Raw genomic sequence first — 8,308 nt, 5'->3', positions numbered from 1 at the left:
TCGGAGGCTGAGGTCGCGTTCTCGCGTGGCGGCAGCGGCGGCGGCGGCGGCGACGCGGTTCCGAGGTGCGCTGGGCGTGGACGCGGGGCACAGGCCCGGGACCTGGGGGTCCGCAGCAGCGAAGTCCAGCGGTGGTCGGGCGTGGTGGCGAGGTCCCTCCGCTGCTGATGGCCGGGAGGTGTGAAGGAGGGCGTCCCCGGCGGCGGCTCCTCCGCGGGCCCCAAGGCAGGAGGCCGGGCGGGGGCCGGGTGGGGGCCGGGCTCGGGTTGGCCGCCAAGGCCCCGGGTTTGCGCGTTCCTGGGTGGCCCGGGGGGTTCCAGAATCCCCCAATTTGGTACGTTTACATTCAGCCCTGGGCGTGGCCCCCAGCCTCGCTTCACCAGCGCCGAGGCGCACTTGCACCCCAAAACCTGGCCTGGAGTGAAGTTACCGGACCTATCGCACAGGTGCGGTTACTTTCCCCGAGCAGGTGGACAGTCACCCGTATGTGCATCGGTGTGACACGTGTTCGAGGAGCCCTCGCAGCGGGCAGGCGCGTCCGGACAAGGAGACAGGCGGTGGACACCAGTCCCCCGGAAGTGTGGGGTGTTTGCCGGCCTGGCAGCGGTTCCCGGGCTGCGGGGGGCGGGGAAGGGACCCCGCGGAACGGACGTTTAGGGTGGGACCCGAAGGTCAAGCAGGAGCGGAAGTTGCGGGTGGCCGCCCGGGAGGGGGATGCGGCGGGCCGCGGAATGCACGTGGCAGACCTGTGCCAGGAAGGAGGCAGGTGTGTCTGGGACCAAGGTGCCAAGGTTAACGCAGAGCCCAGGCCCTTGGAGGGTCTCGCGGGAGATCCTACAGAGTTTTAGTCCTTATTCATCCAAAGAACAACAACCATTTGTTGCTGAGTTTTAAGCAGTAGGTTGAGCCGATCAGATTTGCATTTTGGAAAGATTATTGCCGCCGTCCGTGTGGGAGTCTGTTGGCGCTTGACGCTGTGTCAGATGTTAAAAGTGACAAGACCTGGTAGGGATGAAGGAGGTGTCAGGGGAGAGTCCTGTGGTTCTGGCTTGGTTCTGGGATTGAAAACACGGGAGGGAATCGTTTGGGAAATGAGAACCGGGAGGACACAATAAAGATGGGCACATACCTAGGAGTGGAATTGCTGGGTCACGTGGGCATGTATTTAACTTATTTAGGAACTGCCAGATTGTTTTTCAAGCTGCCAGCCCCATTTTACATTCTCACCAACAATATATGAGGCTTCCAGTTTCTGCAAACCCTTGCCAACACATTTTCTGTGTGTGCTTTAAAAAATGATAATATAGCCATCCTAGAGGATATAAAGCATCTTTTTGTGGGTGTGATTTGCATTTCCCCAATACTGATATACTGAGTATCTTTTCATGTGTTTATTGGCCATTTGTACATCTTTGGAGAATTGTGTATTCAAACCTTTTTCTTGTCTTTTTGTTGAGTTCTGAGAGTTCTTTCTATATTATGGGTAGTAGACCCTTCTCAGATATAATGATTTACAGGTGTTTTTGTTGTACTAAAATATTTCTTTTTGTCAAAGTTTTTGACATTGGGCATCTGTTCACATTTAAGAAGGAAGCCTGCACAATCAAGAAGAATGAAATCTTGCCATTTGCAACTAGGTGGATGGAACTGGAGGGTATTATGCTAAGCGAAATTAGTCAGAGAAAGGCAGATATCATATGACTTCACTCATATGAGGACTTTAAGATACGAAACTGATGAACATAAGGGAAGGGAAGCAAAAATAATATAAAAATAGGGAGGGGGACAAAACACAAGAGACTCTTAAATATGGAGAACAAACAGGGTTACTGGAGGGGTTGTGGGAGGGGAATGGGCTAAATTGGTAAGGGGCGTTAAGGAACCTACTACTGAAGTCATTGTTGCACTATGTGCTGTCTTGGATGTAAATTAAAAAAATAAATTAAAAAAAAAGAATGAAGCCTGCAACACATTGAATGAAGATTTGAATGCAGAGTCAGATATGAATGAGATCCCAGCTCGCTAAAACAGATATTAAAGAGATTTGCAAAATGTTAATGCCCTTCTTACTAATATATTTGAAAATACACATTTTTACATTTAAAATGTTACTTATGCTAAGTATTGGGTTTGTTAGTGTTAATAAATATTGAAGATTTTTCTATTTTAATTCTAATGTGGTAAGTATTAATAGATACTGTCCACATAAACAAATACTCCTTGAGGTTCTCAATACTTTTTAAGAATGTGAAGACTTTCTGAGCACAAAAAATAAGAAACCACTGATGTATTGTAATGTCAGTTATTTTGATAAACTAGCTTTCTGTTCGTCTTACTCTTTATTTTAAATATTTACCTGGAATTCCTAGAGTAGGATCTTTACTGACTTAAGTAAAATTCTGTAAGCCAGGAGTTACTAGGAATTTTTATTTTATTTTTTTTTATTTTTTTTTTTAATTTTTTTTTCAACGTTTTTTATTTATTTTTGGGACAGAGAGAGACAGAGCATGAACGGGGGAGGGACAGAGAGAGAGGGAGACACAGAATCGGAAACAGGCTCCAGGCTCCGAGCCATCAGCCCAGAGCCTGACGCGGGGCTCGAACTCACGGACCGCGAGATCGTGACCTGGCTGAAGTCGGACGCTTAACCGACTGCGCCACCCAGGCGCCCCAGGAATTTTTAAATGTGGTATAAAGTCCATAAATCCTTTAAATTATATGTGTGTGTATGTGCATTTTCTCAGGGAAGTTAAGTGTGTGATTTTTATCAAATCTTTGGAAACTCCATAATCCCAAAGGTTAACAACCATGAGCCAGTCTTAAGGCAGTAAAAATAACAAAAGGCTACTAAACTCTTGGTATTAGGCCAATATTTTTCTGTTGCTAGCTAAAAAAGAATCTCTGAAACATGAAATTAGAGGTTGAATACTTCCAGCCCAGATTATCTGTAAGCTTCACAACTGTATATCTGTTTCAGTTTGTACATGTTACAGGCACTTAGAACTTTGTATAAAATGAACTCATCATCTCCCATCACTTCCCATCCAAAAGAAAAATAATATAAAATTATTCCTTCTCCTTTGTTCCTAGTTGAGAGAGTGTACCACCAATGATGATCAGTTCACTTTGATACATATTAAATATATCATCTTGTCTCCTCTTTTTACCCCTCTTTACCTGGGGGCCATCCCATATTTTTTTTTTTAATGTTTATTTATTTTTGAGACAGAGACACAGCATGAGCAGGCAAGGGGCAGAGAGAGAGGGAGACACAGAATGTGAAGCAGGCTCCAGGCTCTGAGCTGTCAGCACAGAGCCCGCCCGACGCGGGGCTCGAACTCACAAACTGTGAGATCATGACCTGAGCCGAAGCCGGACACTTAACCGACTGAGCCACCCAGGTGCCCCACCATATTTGTTTTTTTAACTCGAGATGCTCTTTTCCCTTTGAGATGCTCTTTCTTAGTGGTTAGCCCCTATGTGACCTTTATGATTTAGCTTAGATGTCACTTTCTTTATAAGATTTCCCTTACCTTTATCAATGCAACCATGCTATATTGTCGACTTAATTATCTGTGAGATCCAAAGTAGATATAGGTTATATTTCTCTTACTAAGCTAGAATATTAGTTTTTATTGCTTTTTAAATACAACTGTCAGTTTTAAAAATTCCAAATGTGTTTGTGTGTGTGACATTATATCCTTTATGTCAAAATCAATATTAAATTGATATAGTAGTCACTATGATAGCAGACTCCTATTTGCATGTCTTTCAGATCTTAGTTTAAACGACAATGACAGTTCTTCAGGAAGGCCTTCCCCAACCCTAAGACTAGGGCAGGTCATTTTATGTCACACATAGCAATTTGTGTCTTTCTGAATCTCTAGAGTATAGAAATTTCCTAGAGTATTATTTCTTGGCCCCAATTAAGCTGTGGAATGTGTATTTTTAAAAAGTGTCCCAAGCGATTCTCATATTGGGCAAGTTTGAGAAAAGGGACCCTATAATAAAATTTATGTGCTCCCTCTCCATTCTCCCATCCCCTGTTTGGAAATCACTTGTTATGTGTCCATCATGTTTCACAAGGGTGGAGACTAATCAACTGTGTATCCTCAACACTTAGCATATGACTTAACAAACAGATTCAGTCATTATCGCGTTATGTATTTTTTTACATTTATTCAATATTAATTATTTTTTATTTTATTTATTTTTTTATATTGAATTTTTATTTAAGAATGATTCTCTAGAGAAGGGTATACATTCCTGAAACTGGAATGGAACTTACTGGTAAGAGGGTAGGTATATGTTTGACATCATTAGAAACTTCCAAAGAGTTTTTCAAAATAGTTTTAACAATTTGCATTCCCTCTAGCAGTGTTGTTATGAATTCCTGTTTGCCTGCACCCTCACCAATATTTGGTGTTAATCAGTGTTCTTTTTTTTTTTTTTCTTTTTTGCCATTCTAGTGAGTGTGAAATGGTATGTTAGTGGTTTAAATTTGCACTTCCCTGATGACTAATGATGTTGAGCACTTTCCCATACATTTAAGAACATTCCGTATGCCTTATATTATGTGTGTGAAGTAATGTCCAAGTGAAGCTTTTTTTAAAATTCGATTTGTGTGTGTTCTTCACATAATCTGGGTAACAGTCCTCTGTTGGATATGTAAATTGTAAATATTTTCTCCCAGTCTTTGTCTTGTCCTGTCACTTTTTTAGTGGTGTCTTTTGATGAGCAGCAGTTTTGAAATTTTGTGGAAGTTCAAATTAACACCTTTTTAGTTAATACCTTTTGTATTCTAAGAATATTCTAAGAAATCTTTGCCTACCCCAAAGTCATGAATGTATTCTCCTATATTTCCTTGAGAAAATTTACAGGTTTGATTTTTACATTCAGAAATACGATCCACCTCACCTCTGTTACCATATATGATGTAAAGGAGGGGTCCAGGTATTTTTCTTCTCCCCTTCAAAAATCTGGTTGTGTAGGCACCATTTACTGAATATGCATCAGACCTTCCTTTCCACGTTGAATTGAATTAGTGCCTTTCTCAAAACTAAAGTGGCTCTCTTTCTGGACTCTCATAATCTATTAGTTTAACATACTAGATTGCAAATACTGTAGCTTTATAATAAGTCTTGAGATACATGTCATTTAACTTTCTTCTAAATTGTTTTGGCTATTATAGGTTTGTTGCATTTCCATATAAGTTTTTAATCAACTTGTCAACTTCTACCCCCAAAAAATTCTTCTGCAGTTTTGATTGAAATTGTGTTCAGTGTGTAGTTCAGTTTGTAGAGAACAGATCTTAACAATACTGAGTCTCTTGATCCATGAACGTGGTATATCTTTCCTTTTATTTACTTCTGCCTTAATTTCTCTCAGTAGTATTTTGTAGGTTTCAACGTAAAAGTCTTACGCATCTTTCATTACATTTAACCAGTAAGTTTTTCATGTTTTTTGATGCTTTTGTAAATGATACTCTTAAAATTTTCATTTTCCAAATCTTTGTTGCTAGAATATAGAAATGCACTTGGCCTTTTATTTTTCAACCTTGCTAAATTCACATATTAGTTGTAGTAGTTTCTTTATCTTTTTGGCTTTTGTCTGTGCATTATCATGTGGTCTGTGAATAAAGTAGTTTAACTTTTTTTTTCCTCTCCAGTCTGTATGCCTTTTATTTATTACATGGCTAATATCTCTAGTACGTGAAATAAGTGGTAAGAGAACAAATGTTTTGTTTTTGGTAGAAATTACTCGATTTTTCACCATCAAGCATGTTGTCCATATGGTTTTTTATTCTTTCAGGTTTTCTGTAGATACCCATTATTAGACTGAGGAAATTCCTTATTGGTTTTGGTTTACTGAGAGCTTTTACCATGAATAGGTTCTGAGTTTTGACAAATGTTTAATCAAATTCTTTTTCTGCATCTACTGAGAGAACCACGTGATTTTTCTACTTTAGTCCCTAACTTTGGTCAGTGACTGACGGCCTTCATATGTTGCTGGATTTGTTTTGCAAAAAAAGTTATTTTAGGATATGTGACTCTATGTGCTATTGGTATTTTTATTTTTTTCTTGCAGGTTCCTCAGAGTTTGGTAACAAGGTTATGCTAGATCTGTAGAACATATTGGGAAGACTTCCCTCTTCCTCACTTTTCTAAGGGACTTTGGTTACCAAAGTTGAATTCTGCCTTTATTTCTACCTTAGTAGACGAGTAGAATTCATCAATGAAACCATCTGCATCTGGAATTTTCTTTGAGGGAAAATTTTTAGTTACAGGCTTAATTTTCTTAAGAGATATAAGACTATTCATTAATTCAAAAAGGGGGGCTCTGTGTAGGTAGCTCAGTCGGTTAAGCGCCCTACCTCGGCTCGGGTCATGATCTCATGGTTTGTGAGTTTGAGTCCCACGTCAAGCTCTGTGCTGACACCTCAGAGCCTGCTTTGGATTCTGTGTCTCCCTGTCTCTTTCTTTGCCTCCCCCACTTGCACACTCTCTCTCTCTCTCTCTCAAAAGTAAATATTAAAAAAAGAGAGAGAGATGGGACTATTCACATTGTTTATTTCTTCTTATATATGTTTTGGAAGGTTGTAGTTTTCAAGGAAATGTGTCTGAATTGTAGAATTTATCAGATAATGTTATTCATTGCATTTACCATTGTTTTAATGTCTGAAGGTTCTATAATGTCTCCTTTATCATGTATGATATTGGCAATTTGCATCTGCTCTTAAATGTTTTGTGTGGGTTTAATTTGTTCTAATTTTTCGAGTTTCTTAAGACAGATAACTGATGTTAGGGGTGCCTAGGTGGCTCAGTTGGTTAAGAATCTGACTCTTGGTTTTGACTCAGGTCACGATCTCATAGTCTGTGAAATCGAGCCCTGTGTCAGGCTCTGTGCTGATGCAAGCCTGTTGGGGATTCTCTCTCTCCCTCTCTCTCTGCCCCTGCCCTGCTCTCTTTCTCTCTTCCTCTCTCAAGATAAATAAATATTTTAAAATGATAATTGATTTTAAACCTTTTTTCTTTTCTGTTATAAGCTCTTAAAGCTATATATTTCCTTCTAAGCAGTACAACTTTTGATATATTGTATTTTCATCATTTAGTTTAAAATATTTTCTAATTTCCATTGTGATATGGGTTTTTTTTTGCCCATGAATTATTTACAAGTGTTTTGTTTAATTTCTAAATACTTAGGAAATTATTATCCTTTTAATTATTCTTAGTTGTACTGTAGTCAGAAAATGTACTCTCAAGCGTGTGGAAGATTCTGGCCATGATGTAGTAACGGACTAGATTTATCATGCTGCCATAAAACAACTTGAAAACTAGGCCACGGGTATGAAACAGCTGTTTCCAGGCAGTGCGGGACTGCGACTTCTTAAGGAAAGAAAACATACAGCATGAACCCTGTGGTAGCCTGGCTTCCTACCTGGAACACATTTGCCAGGTCAGTGGCTTCGAACCAGGTACCACAAGGTGTGCTAGCTTGCTCAGGCAATGAAACCACATTTGGTTGAGCCCTTGCCGTTGGAGTCACCACCTAGTTAAGCGTATGATAAACGCACTGGCATCTCCAAGATGTATGTGTCTTCTGCCAAATATGAGAATTGAGTGGGGATCTGGGAATCCTAGAGTCCTTGGTGGTGACACGCATCTCTGCAGTCCCTTTGGATGTGATATTGCTTGGATTTACCATTTCTTTTCCTACGTAGAGGCAGTTCTGATGCCTTCCACTTGGCTTTTCCCACCGTGTAATAGCCCTTACTCAATAGGTCAGGGAACCAGTGTGAGGATTCTGCCATCTGTTAAGTATGTCTTTGCCAACTGTGCTTTCTGAAACTGGGCAAATAGCCACGGGATGGGTTCAGGGACCCGGTGCACCCACTACAAAATGGACCCAAGCTAAAATTGCACTGATCATCTGATCTCCGTAAGTCCCTACTCTGGTTGGAGGGCTGGGCCACAGTGACGTTTTGGGTCTCCTAAAATCAGTGTCAGTGCAGAGCCAGTAGTCCCTGAAAGGTCTGATTATTTCCTTTTTTCCAATATACAGTTAGCCTAGTAAAAGGCTATAAGTCCCTTTGGGAAAGGCTAGGAGAAAGATTAACGGTTTTAATTTTTGTTAGTGTATTTTTGGGGTCCTTCCTCAAAAGGACCCAGATTCCCCTTCATTCAAGGTTTTCTGGGTCTATAAACTGGCACAAGCCTGGGAATTGATTAAGGGGTCAGGACTCTATTTTTATGACTCAGGTGAGAATTTTGTTCACTTGACCTAGAATTTTCCTGCTTATACAGATGAA

General features: G+C 40.5%; 1 protein-coding gene across 4 annotated transcripts in view; it reads left to right on the top strand.

Annotated features, from left to right (window-relative positions):
- RBM44 (RNA binding motif protein 44) overlaps positions 1–8,308 on the top strand; it is a 48,718-nt gene continuing 40,410 nt past the window's right edge. For 3 of the 4 annotated variants that reach the window (XR_009253719.1, XM_058699781.1, XM_058699766.1), the window contains exon 1: positions 72–178. The gene's annotated coding sequence lies outside the window, so the exon portion shown is untranslated. The other variant, XM_058699772.1, reaches the window with a different exon arrangement.

Source organism: Neofelis nebulosa, chromosome 2 (assembly GCF_028018385.1).
Source record: "Neofelis nebulosa isolate mNeoNeb1 chromosome 2, mNeoNeb1.pri, whole genome shotgun sequence".
Lineage (NCBI taxonomy): Eukaryota > Metazoa > Chordata > Mammalia > Carnivora > Felidae > Neofelis > Neofelis nebulosa.
Note: the sequence above shows the minus strand (reverse complement) of the source record. Positions and strands in the feature narration are given on the sequence as shown.